Source organism: Diadema antillarum, unplaced genomic scaffold (genome assembly GCF_040938485.1).
Source record: "Diadema antillarum isolate AM-2024a unplaced genomic scaffold, OU_Dant_1.0 scf00000188, whole genome shotgun sequence".
NCBI classification, from domain to species: Eukaryota; Metazoa; Echinodermata; class Echinoidea; order Diadematoida; family Diadematidae; genus Diadema; species Diadema antillarum.
In genome coordinates this window covers 49,397-62,599 of record NW_027271077.1, presented here as the reverse complement: position 1 = coordinate 62,599, position 13,203 = coordinate 49,397, and the positions used below count along the sequence as shown (strand labels likewise).

General features: G+C 37.9%; 1 long non-coding RNA gene across 1 annotated transcript in view; it reads right to left on the bottom strand.

Moving 5' to 3' along the window:
* Positions 1-3,119: 3,119 nt before the first annotated feature.
* LOC139723391 (uncharacterized) overlaps positions 3,120-13,203 on the bottom strand; it is a 44,627-nt gene continuing 34,543 nt past the window's right edge. The window contains exon 3 of the long non-coding RNA XR_011710349.1: positions 3,120-4,283. This is a non-coding gene — a long non-coding RNA (uncharacterized lncRNA). The remainder of the gene's footprint in view (positions 4,284-13,203) is intronic.

The window sequence follows — 13,203 nt, the reverse complement described above, 5'->3', positions numbered from 1 at the left end:
TTAACACCCCTCCATCAAAATGATACACATATACAAATTAATTAAATATATATATATATATATATATATATATATATATATATATATATATATATATATATATTATATATGATATTATATTGCATGAATGTGCATGGCGTTTTCGATATAGATAGTTTGAGCTCGAATGGGTTTGACGTGTTTCACCGATAAAATCTTGCGCCCTACATTCAGTCACACGCATTACACGTTTCGGGTTGTTTCTACCTCATCGCTTAACAATAATCATTCAGTGACACATCCTCTCTCATCCATCATACAAGATGAATTGTCATCGTAAACTTAATCCTCCGTGGTTTCTAGCCTAACGGAACATTTAATTTCATCCGCACCTCTTGTCGTTGTGTCTAATGCCGAATTTCTAAATTCCTCCGACGATTTCAATTAAAAATAAATTTGACGTATCTCCTCTCGACGTAACACGATTATAATTTTCCTAAAAGACAATTTCAGCCACAGGGAAAATAATTCTATTTGCATCGCAACGAAATCGTGCCTGAGGAAAGACTCTTAGAAAATAGTTACTTCGTTGATGCGTCATGTGGAAATCGTTTCTTCCGGTCTAGTTTTCAAGACAATGAACATTGTTTGCTCATGGGTAACAAACTGGAGATACCGAGAATGCAACATTACATACCGGAAGCTATACTTCATCTACAATTCACAAGTTGGCCTTGAATCTTTCCTGTTGAATAGTCGGGGTTGCCCCCTTAAAGGTAAAATCCGTTTTTGTTGTGTTTTCACGTGCGCTCAGAAAAGAGTCTATCAGGTGATCAAACTTAATGAAAGAGTGTCTTTTTCCTGACATAATATGTAATACAAGCCTTTATGGACAGGAGAAGGAGCAATTATTAGGAAGGAAAAAATGATATCGCACGAACAACTTGAACACGACAAGGTGACGACGACTTTGATTTTTGAGAATTGGTGACGACCGAGGTTCTCTTCTTACCCTTTAACAGCCTGATGAACCATCCACCGGAAATCCAGGGGCAAACAAGCAAACTCTAATCTACGAAGAATTTGTATCTGCTTGCTTTCTCCGATTTTGCTCCAGCATACTATACTAGTCACAATCAGTCGTGCGTGTGAGTAAGCTGCAAGGTTATTGCTCTCTCATGATGGCAGAATACTGACACAGCGAGACAATGCAGCGTTATCCCGCTTAAACGAATTATTGCTCAGATTTTCGTATGTCGGAACAACACGCATTCTTTCTAGAAGAAAGATCGCGTTTCTTCGGTACTAATTATCTGCAAACAGACTTAATAAACTGTAGCAATACTTAGTATTTCTCACTACATCTTCAACAAATTTTATAATTCTCTTGGGAAAAACATTTAAAGGGTGTGTACAGTTCAGGATGAGGTGAGGATTTAGCTTTTAATGTTTTGCAAGATATTCAGAAACCACTCTATGAGATGTCCAAGAGCATGCAATTCCATGGGTATCAAAAGTTTATTTGATGAATATCGGTTTTGAAATGGCTGAGATATCCAAAAACAAGGTGAAACAAAGAAATCCTATTAAAGTTGTGGCTTGTCGCCTTTTATCATTATCACTTTTTTGATATCTCAGCCATTTGAAAGCCAATTTTCATCAAATAAACGTTGAACCCTTCTTAAAATTACATGCCCTTTCATATTTCATAAGAGGTTTCTCATTACCTCACTTAGGAATGTGCAAAACATGAATCCCCACCTCAACCAGTACTGGTACAGTCCCTTTCAGTATTTTGTGTTCTTTTGTTATTTTAAAGACAATCTAATGGGAAGATAATTTTTGCAGTCTGTGTCTTTTTCACTCTAATATCTTTGCACTTTCACCTCATTCCCAATTAACACTTTCCTTCACTTATAACACTGAATATTAACGCTGCAAATACACGTATTCAGGGGCGGATCCAGGAATTCTGTAAAGGGGGGGGGGGCGTGACTAATATTTCTGGTGCCACTTCCGGTTTCATTTCATTGTTTTTCTTTTTATTTCTTTTGTTTTTTACAAAAAATAAAGGGGGGGGGGCGTGTGCTGGTTGCGCCCCCCTCTGGATCCGCCACTGCGTATTATTGTTGCTTTTATGTCAACTGTTGAAAGTGAGTGGAATCAAAGAACAACATGCACGTGACAACATATACTTTTGAGTCGCATCCACGCATGTGCAAACAGAATAATAAAGACACTTGACAAATAATATGTATATCAACATCAGAATTCCTACTCATTCTGCATATTTAATGACAAAACAGACATCAGGCGGTGCTTAAGATACACAGTTACTACAGCACACCAGCTCTTGGGTCGCGAGATTAATATCTGCTCAGGAGGTCTCAATCATTTGCAAGGAACAATATATGAGTAATACTGGTAGAGTCTGTTTAGTTAATACTGGTATCTAGGGGCACATTCACTACAGGTACAGGGTCCCATTTCATAGAAGATATTAGGATGGCAACTCTTGGTGGGATGGTAACCTCACATAGCAATAGCCAATCAGGAAGATGGATTCTTGTCGTTATTTATGAAATGGGGCCCAGGAGAAGTCTTAATTCTCCTGAATAAAATGTAATTCTGAAGTGTACGTTGTTTGGAGCTCTTCCGAAAGTATCAAGCATAGGTTTGAAGCTTAAATCCTGTGAAGAAAGTCCACCTGTGCACAACAAGTCCATATCAATGAACACAATGAAACCTCCATACTACATGTAGCACATTCAATGCAATGTAGGTGTGAATGGTGATACTGAGATTGCCACTGAATATATCATCGTGCCTTCTCTTCACACTGACGAAATGATTTCAGCTTGGAAATTGACATAGAGAGGCAGTCGTAATGTTTAAGTAGATTTTTCCCTCCTCCAAATAAAGTAGAACATTAATCATACGGAACCAAAGAAGATGAAGACTTCCAAGTGGGAAATAAAGTATTAAAAAAAAAACTTGAAATCTCACCATTCACACATACAATATTGCATTGAATGACTGTCTTGAACATTCACTGTTTTTTGATAGGTCCTTGTGGTGTGCAGGTGAACTTTCTACACAGGGTTTAAACTTTAAACCTCTGCTTCATACTTCCTGGCTTCCTCGAAGCAACCTACATTTCAGAACTATACTTTATTCCAGAGAATCAAGACTCTACCTGGATTGCAGTGAACGTACCTCTAAATACATGCATTTACAGATTTCGGGTTGTCACACATTATTAGCATCAGCTGTCACCAGTTCAGTTGTGCAAGCTAAGGTTAACAACGAGTGCCTCTCTCAGTAAACATGGGCCTCATGAAAGCTGACCTACTCTTCCTTCCAGCTTGGAACAGGTCTATAAAAGCAAGAGCAAGCCGAGACTTTAATCCCTTTGAAACATTAGGCACACAACAGGATCCATGTAGGCGTGACTCCAATTTCTCCAAGCTGGAAAGTAATCCATCCCCCGAGATGCTGAGCTTCCAAAATGTGGACCAGCAATTAGGGGGATCATTGGTATGGAAGCAGAACATGGTAGGGGTGTGTCCCATTGGCCTAGTTAAGGATCCTGATCGAGTCTGGTGACAAACACCTTATTAAAGAGGAGATAACAGCAATCTTTATTCACATTATACTAAATCCTCACTCGAAAACATCACACGAGGGGAGATTTAGAAAAATGAGTTCACGAAGTCAGGAGATCAGAGCATTATTAGCCTGTTGAGGATGGGCTTATTTCGCTACAACATGCATCTCCCATAGACACTTGCCAGAGTATACTCGGGACTTGTCCTCAGTGGGCTAGGGAGTCTTTCATCCAATCAGAAAAAGTTTGTGGTCCTGCCCGTGCCTATCCCAGTGCTCCTTATACAGTACACTCCCTTTATAATGAACATGATTACGACAAAATTTTGGACACAACAAAGTAAAATTCATATCATTTAGATATCTTAAACACTTTCTGTGTTTGGATTTAATGAAGTGTTGATAATATGAAAGAAAACTGCCGGTCTGGAGGACTTTGGTATGATGGGAGTCGCCTGCATTCTTATCAATTCACTCTGCTAAAGCCTGGATTGTGGAGGTGAATTCCTGTACTGTTCACTCACCACCAAACCATTCACTCAATGAGTGAGATGATTGGTTCCACATGCCTCATCTGTTTGTTTACTAGTTTGTTTGTATATTTGCTTGTTTCATTTCTTGGCTGGAGGAACATCCTTGTTGAGCTTGTCCAAGTCCTTGAGAGAGGCTGTAGCTGACCCTCTGGTGGCTGGCTTGGCCTGCAAAAAAATAAAATAGAGAAAGTTATTTATATACACTAAACTTGCACTCTAGCACATTTTGTATCAATAGTCACCCTCTGTACAAATGTATTACATGTAGTAAGATCGCAACTGCTAAAAAAAGAAAGAAAAATAGAAAAAAAAAAGCAGTCATCTTCACCCCAACTGCACTGATATTCTCTTGTTTTCATTCAATAAGCCTTATCTACCTTCAACTATCTAACATAATGATGTCAGAAATTCAGAGGCTGGGAATTTGTTCCAAATTCATCCTGTCACTGCTGGCAACCAGGGATAACCTGGTGGTAGTGTCGCTGCCCTGAAAGCAGTAGAGATGACGGGTCTGATTCCCACCGGTTTCTTTCTCCGACAAATTAGAATGTAGATCAGCAGTTGCAATCTTACAAATACATTTGTACAGACGGTGACAATTGACAAAAAAAAAACCCACACAAATCTGTCAATAGTGCATCTCCACCCCTCTGCACAAACATTCTTTTGCTTTAATACCCTCAACTTTCTTGTAAACATCCTTTGATAACTGAGGTATTCATGACAAAAAAAAATGTCAATACTTTGAAAACAGACAAGTTTTTGCTGAAAATCAATATTTGTTCCTTTTGTTTGACACATATGTATCATCATGTCATAGTTGTATTTTTCCTTGTAATATGTGTTTTGTAGATGACAGATGACATATGGCTTGACTTTGCACACAGCTATATGCATAATGTTACTTGCAGCATATTACAGAGGAAATATTCTCACCACCAAAATACTACAAAGAAAATCTTAATTAATGGTTACTTTGAGAAAAGATAGCTGCATCTCTGCTTGACTTTCCCGATGCAAGTTGAAGAGAAAATTTGTGACCACTAGCCTTCTATGACATAAACTTTCTGGGAGTCTTTAAAGGGATGATATACAGTAGTATTGGTTGAGATAAAGATTAAGCTTAAAACTTTTTGCAAGATACTTAGAAACCACTTTCTGAAATGTTAAAGAGCATACAATTCTAAGAGGAATTCAAACTTCACTTGATGAAACTCGGTTTTGAAATGGCCAAGAAATCCAAAAACAAAGTAAAACAAAGTGATCCTAATAAAAGGTGGGTCCAGCGTTTTATTAGGATCACTTTGTTTGGGATATCTCGGCCATTTCAAAACCAATTTTCATCAAATAAACTTTCGATTCCTTTTTGGATTATATGCTCTTTCATATTTCATAACAGATTTTTCATTATCTAAAAAAATCATCATAAAAACACGTAGGAAACCTGAAGCCCCATGTCAACGAAAACTGTACCATCCCTTTAAAGTGTCAAACCAAGAAAAAAAAAGAAGGATTTTAGAGACTTTTAAAAATAAACAAGACTGCTCACATTTCATTAGCAGCAGGGTTCTAGAAACCTGTTTCAGGCATTCAATTTGATTAGTATCGACGGAACTGACAAAATATTCCCTCCCGTGGAGTATATGTAAGACTTGGAGGGAGTGAACTTTAAGTGAACTCTTTGCATCAAACACTATACAAAGGTCTTGAATAACGATTATAAAAATCATGAAACAGATGCCAAGAATTGTGCAGGTGCTCAGAAAATGACATAATGGTAAAATGATGTGTTGCAACAAGACTACAACAGTTGAAAAGAGATGGGGTAAGGAAATTTCCTGTGAGGTTCATGGAAATGTCTTTTAGAGGAACATGAAGAAAGGAAAGACCAAACAGCACAAGGAGCACACAGCTCAGAGACAACGAAACACAAACATGATCAGTTCCGATGATCCTCCCGGTAAAGTACATTGTAAAATGAGAGAGTTTAGAGTCTTATCCCCAGCCTTATCTCACCGACCAGAAGATGACTCCCAGATGATGCTCGGAGAAGAGAAATGGTTGCTAAGCCACAGAGATACATCATGATGCGGAGGTAATCTTTGACAGAGACGCAATCCATAATCAGTGAGAGTGAGATGATGTACAGGTACCAGGGGGAGTTGTCGCTTATCGACGGAGGACATTTGCTGGCTTAGGGCGGGAATGAGTGAGGGTCACTGTTCCCATCCTCTCGTTCTTTCTTTCATTTTCTATTTCTTTCAGTCATTTCCCTCATTTTTTTTCTACCACATTCTTTCTCTTCCTTCTAATCTCTTCCATTTCTTTTTGTCTCTCCATCTCTCTCCTTTTCTTTCTCTGCTCTCTCTCTCCCCCCCTCTTTCTATTACTTTAATCTTACTATTTGGTTTCTTTTCTCTCTCCTCTCTCCTTTTCCATCTTTTCTTCTGCTGATTCTCCCTTCATACTTTTTTTTTCACATCATCTCTCACTTTTTTTAAATCTTTTTTTTTTCTATCTCTCTCTTTTTCTCTCTTCTTTCCCTGGCTCTCTTCCCCTTTCTCTTGTTTCTGATGCTTTCTTCATGTTCCTTTTGTGCACATTTCTCATCTTTTCATCTTTTTATCTATCTATCTCTTTTCCCTCCCTCCCCCTCTCGCATTTCCCCTGGTCTTTATATCATCTCTCCTATCTTTCCCTTCCCTCTCCAAATATATCCCTGATAAGTGGCTACATCTGCTGGGTATCAATCAGACATTAAAACATTGGCCCCCACATAAAAAAAAAGTGGATGCTGTATGGGAAGTGCGGCGCACATTCCAGTGTTAACTCTGCGTCATTTCACTCTCTCTCGGCATGCATAGAGGAACAGTTGGGGTCATTCATTTGCACAGATTTGAAAGGCGGACACTTCTGCAGTAATAGCAAATATTTCTGCGTGAAGTGACATTCATGAACCAAATTACTGTGTCATATTAATAGATTGACAGGCACTGACAGCAAAATGCATGAATTTTTCTAAGACAGTTGGGGACCTTGTCATGGAAGATGGACTGAGGATCTAAATGGCACACATGAAGCTTTGATCTTCCTCTAACTCCAAGATTTTACTGCTGCAGATAATCTGAACATACATAACGTAAATATGTGGGAAAAACTACATTAGTTCTCAAACATATATGTATATTTCCATATACACACAAACACAATTTTGTTAGTTTGGGTGTATTCATTTTTTTTTTCTTAATGTGACTGAGGCCTAAATGAAACCCTAATAATACATGTATCATTAGATATAAATTTTCTGATTTGCAGTTTTAAACTTTTCCAGACTAAGCTATCCTGTGATATTTGTTGCAGGCAACAAAATGATTTTAACAAACCAAGCAGACAGACAGACATCCTAAGCAAAAAATTCCTCTGATACCATGGACATCAAAACATTGATATACCAGTCCTAGGCACTTAAGCATCAATAATGACAGAAGCTTGTAACCATGACTTTAGTGGAATGTGTGTTTTACTACCAGCCTATCTGAATGCTGATACAACACTTGTAATCACACCCCGACCAAGTCTCCTTGGTGGCACTGTGACGTAAAATGTCATAAATCACTAGTTGATTTTGAACTCGCCCCTGAAGGACCTCATTTTTCCAAGAGCAGAAGCTGTTTCTTTATGAGCAAACACAGAACCTTTGTACTTGTTCAAGTCTATGCAGTATCTTTATTACCTGTGTAGCTTAATGGCAAGACAATGTGAGGCTATAGAGGTGGAATTTCATCGTTCAGAGGTAATTTTCTTTAATGCTCCAGGATTTCTTTGGAATGGCTAGCTCTCAGGTAAAAATACTCTCTCTGTCACTCTTGGTGTGTGGGTGCTAAAATGCACCAACATATCTTTTACTATTTGAAGAAGCAGATCAAATGAATGCTCCTCTATGCTGGATGTCCCATTTTTTTTTTTTTGGGGGGGGGGGGGGCATTTTTCTCAATGCTTCAAAACTAGTAGCATTTTTTAATTCTAAACATCAAAGTTTGGAATGAAATTATGAAGACAGTTTCTCATTTTGTCGGCCAATAATGTGGAATACATTGCTAAAAGAGTTCTGCTCATCATCATCAGTGTCAAATTTTCAAAGAAAATCTTCAGAAATTCTTGTGCTCTTTTTGAACATTTTACTGCAAAAATAATTTTGCAATGTAAAATGCATTTATTAGTAACATTTTGGAAATGCGCTATACAAAAGACTCTTATAATATAGTACTATCTGCTCCTGGTTCTCAATCGAATGACAGAAATATAGTGCTGGTAAAATTCTTTCTAGCTTTTGAATATTAGTAATTCCATGGCAAGATTATCATCTTAAACAAAATGCAAGTTTATACTGAGGTAAAATAAAGGGATTTAACTACATCTTATTGTTGAGGCATGAGATTAAAAAAAAAATGGTTCTTTCTGTAGAAAGAGAATATAAACATGAGCCTCATTTTAGGATTTTCATTTTTATCTCTAACTTTAGACCAAACTAAATAATGCATTTTAGTATCATATTTAGCAAGATTATCATCTTAAACAAAATGCAAGTTTATTTTGTGGTAAAATAAAGAGAACTAACTACATCTTATTGTTGAGGCATGAGATCACACACGCACACACAAAATGGTTCTTTCTGTCAAAAGAGAAAATAAACATGAGCCTCATTTTAGGATTTTCTTTTTTATCCCTCAGCCAGACAAAACTAAATAATGTCAGTCTGTCACTCACTTCGCTGCAAAGGAAGACATAACATGTACACAAATAGCCTGATAATCCCTCCCATGGATTAATAGGCTGCCGCATGTCTGTGTCATCAAAATGCCACACTTTCTAAAACAATTTATTACTGAAAGGTCCCACGGGGAAAGAGGAGGGGCTTTCCAAAGATTATAGAGCTCTAATATCAGATTCATAGACAGATGAAGTTCACCCGGCATGAAACTCCTTAATCTCAACCGGAAAAGCTTAATGGCAGGGTTGACGAAAAAATATGTCACATATTCCGGCTGGAACAGGCAAGGGTGGATCAGAGGCTGTCAGACTGTGGATACTACAGAGACTGTGAGGAATTTGAAGATTTGAAAGTATTGTTTTTCCCCAGGGGACTGATGAGATGGCTGGCACTTTTGCAAACTAATTTGTCTCTGAATGTTACTGTGTGTGTATGACATGGTGCGTGTCTGATTCTCTGGATGTGCGTGAATATGGGTGCGTTCGAGCGCTCTAAAGCGAACCAAAGCGAACTGAACTAAAGCGTACCGTACCGTCCCGTGCCAATTTTGGTGAGTTCGAGCGCTCTGTGGAGAAAGCGTACTCACGAGTTATTTTTAGAAAGGTCACGCTTGTTTGTAGCAAGAATGTCATTCACCCCTGGCGCTTGAACTACTTACAGCTGTCCAGAACAAAGAGAATGATGTTTTTTCATTGTGACATATGCGCATGATACGCGCATGCTTTACAACGAACTTTTGGTACGCTTTGGTACGCTTTTGGAGCACATCGGGAAGTGGTCCACTTTTGGCTCGGTACAGTACGGTACGGTACACTTTAGGAGCGTTCGAACGCTCCTCTGGCGCGGGTACGGTACGGTACAGTTTGCTTTAGGAGAGCACTCGAACGCACCCCTTGTTAACATGGCTTTGGTAATCATCCCACATATATACATATCTTTTATTCAATTGTTTGCTAGTGGGCCGGGCGGGGGGGGGGGGGGGGGGGGGGAGCTGGAGGGAGAAGAGGAATCATTGTGTCTCTGTTCTAATAGCACTGTATAAGAGCAGGTGCAATTGACTAATAAACTAGAAATGCGTTCGGAAAGGGCGGACCTCTGCCAAGCCAGCTAACCTTTAGCTTACATCATCAGCAGAGCACACGCTTTAGTGCGCATATATAAACCTCCAGAATGTGCAGAGAACTCTGCAAGTTCATTGACCTTTAATATACGCCAAAAGATTAAAAAATCCTTCAAAAATCCATAAAAATTCTCGGATCACTACCAAAATTTAATCATCTCTTCTTTGTGTCATTATCGACTTTTCCTGCAAGTTTTGTTCAAATCTGTTCACAACTTTTTATTTTGCAAACAGACAAACCAATGCCAATGATCACTTAACCTTCTCCTTCTTGGCAGAGGTAATAAACATTACTTGGCATGTAATGAGTAGATTGATGAAGGATGATGATGATGGAAGGATGGTAGCAGCAGAAAATGCGGTAATGTCCGAAATATTCCAAAAGTCACAATGTGCCAATACATTATTTCTTTACATTGACATGCTAAATTAAGTTTATATCCATCAATGGTAGCTACTTGGTGATCACTGAATTCCTTGTTGGAATATGCAAATACCAACTGGATCATTTCCTTTTCTACTTGACAAAAATGCATGAAGGGTATATACTTTGTACAAGAAGACATGCAAAAACGTGTACCCGATATTCAGAAATGTGTTTTCATCATTTAATTCTTGTGTGATTTTAGTTTATTTATGTCTTGTTTCCTATATCACCATCATACTGAATAGTATATATATCCATATGATTGTATGAAATACATTTCAGCTATATCATACAGTGAGAGAGAAAAAAATAAGCCAAAAATTAGCCATACATAAGGGCAATAGCTTAGGTATAAGGCTTGATCTTCCGACCCTTTTGACAGGCAGACAAAAAGTAAATAATTCTCTCACGAATTAGCAAATTTTTTATCTTTTCATCTGCCTTTGGGAAGATTTAGTGAAAAAAAAAATCCATCCAGTCTTTCACTAATAAAGGATACTCAGTACAATTCTGGGTGGCCAATTTATATGGAATAGACTATAATATAACTTCTGCAAAAACATTATCCCAGAACTAGATGGGTAAGATTATTAGCTGAACTTTCAGCCAATCAGATCACAGAGATTCTGTGATGATTTTCCAAGAGAATTACATCATACAGCTTGCCACTGACTCTAAACCAGTGCAATTGATATCTACTGAAGATGTGAACTGAATATGAAGTCACTGCAAGTTTTCCAAACAGAGCTGTCCAAAAGCTGAGAGTTTGTCTGTCAGTCATTTTAATAAGATTCAGTCTATACCATACACACAAACAAACACAAACATACACAGTCATTAATGTACATACAAATGAAAAGTAGTACTAGTATGCACCACAGAAACATATATCAGCAAAGCTTCTTCACACAAGCATGGCTTTGCTTCTACTTCTAAATTCAAAGTGACATCTCCAACAAATTAGGATAGAATTTGATGAATAATTTGATGTTGTCATTCATCTGAGAGCTACTAGTATAAATTATATCTTTCCATTTTTTTAAAAGCAAGTTTGATGCTTATTTTCATTGTGTAGAGAAATGCTTTTGAGTTTCTTCTGTATCAGGTTTTATTTCATTCTTCATGATGCTTTTAATAACAACCTGTTTACCAATGAATTGTCAAAATGGGAAAATGATATTGATTAAAAAAATGAAATGAAATACAAACAATAACGATACTGGTATTAACCATGTATGGCAGAATCAAAACAACTATATATATCAATGGATTCAAAATAACAAGCCGACCAAATCTCACAACTTTGAAATCAAACTATGAAATATATACAAACCACAAAATTGCAACAAAAAACCAACAACAACTCAAAAACAAATTGAGACGGATAAGACTATCCCTTTTGGCACAGGTGACTTTAGCATCTAGTTTAAACTAGTGAAAAAGTTTATCTCTGGAATTTGAAGAGCATATATACAGTCTAATGGTCAGAGTATATACACATGTATATTCACTTGGGGGCGGGGGGTCTTCACTCTATCTCTCCTTTCTTTTCATTCGTGCTATTGCTCAGGGTGTTCATCAAAATGGAGGGATCGTGATGAAAAGGTCAATCATGTGTCTCATTTGAAAAAATAAGGGCTCATAAAGAGTCTGGACGGTGACGAACGGTGTCATCGTCTGTGATGGTTGGTCCAAATCACTCAAAACGCCAGAAAGTTGATTTCTCTGGTGGGGGACATGGATACCCGTAACGCATACGAGCAAAGAATAACAATGGCCGGACACTCGCTCTCTCACATCATAAAATGGCAATGATCAAGGAGAAAGGATTCGGACCGCTGATGAAAGGAAAGGTTGTCATTTAATGCCTTTCAGAAAAAAAAAAAACTCGTTCAGCACTCTACGGGGACTCTTCTGCAATCGGCCCCCATAAAAAAAAAGAAGCAAATTGGGCCGCTGTACACAAGGCTCACTGTCATATCGTGGAGACATGTGATACTGTGTTTTTCTTGTCTTATTCTTCGTTCAAAATGCAGCCAACTTATCATCAACGAAACCTTCATTTGCGATGTGGGACAAACTTCAGCTACATCTCGAGTCCTATTACCTCATTTTGCCTGTTACCATCAATTAATCTGTGTTTTTTTAAAAGCAAAGTCTGCCTTCTTGTTCCTTCAGTGTTCTCTGAATATCTAGTCAAATTCCAGTAGAGCAGCTTGCCAAGTTTTAATGGAGTGTACAGAAGACACCTGATTCAAATCAGCGTTGCAGCAGGTATAAGGACCATCTGCGTTTAGCAAAGAATACCCACAAAACCACAAGTGACATTAGCCCAAAGGTCTTGCAAAACAGGATGCTGGCATATGATTCTTTACTTTGGTGGACTGAAAAATAAAAAAGTTTCCCTGTAATTATTATGATTCCAATGCTGATTACAGCTCTCTGCATTCTGTATGTCAGATTCTAGGCCAAGATGGAAATGGTGGGATCCAAGCTTAGATGATATACATTCTAGAGACACATCATGAGCATCTGCTGACAATGAATCATGAAATCTGATAGCATTTTATTTTTTATTTGATTTCCTTCATACCAAGATGATTTTGGGTTACCTAACGAAGGTAATGTAATTTGAGAGTGTTCCACATGTACACAGAGGCATTGAGAGTCTTTCAATACTTTGTGTGAATAAGTTTGGTGTTTTAACTTCATGGGGAAGTAGGTACGCTTAATTTGGTGCTTAGAGATAGCAATTAAAGCAAGTTGA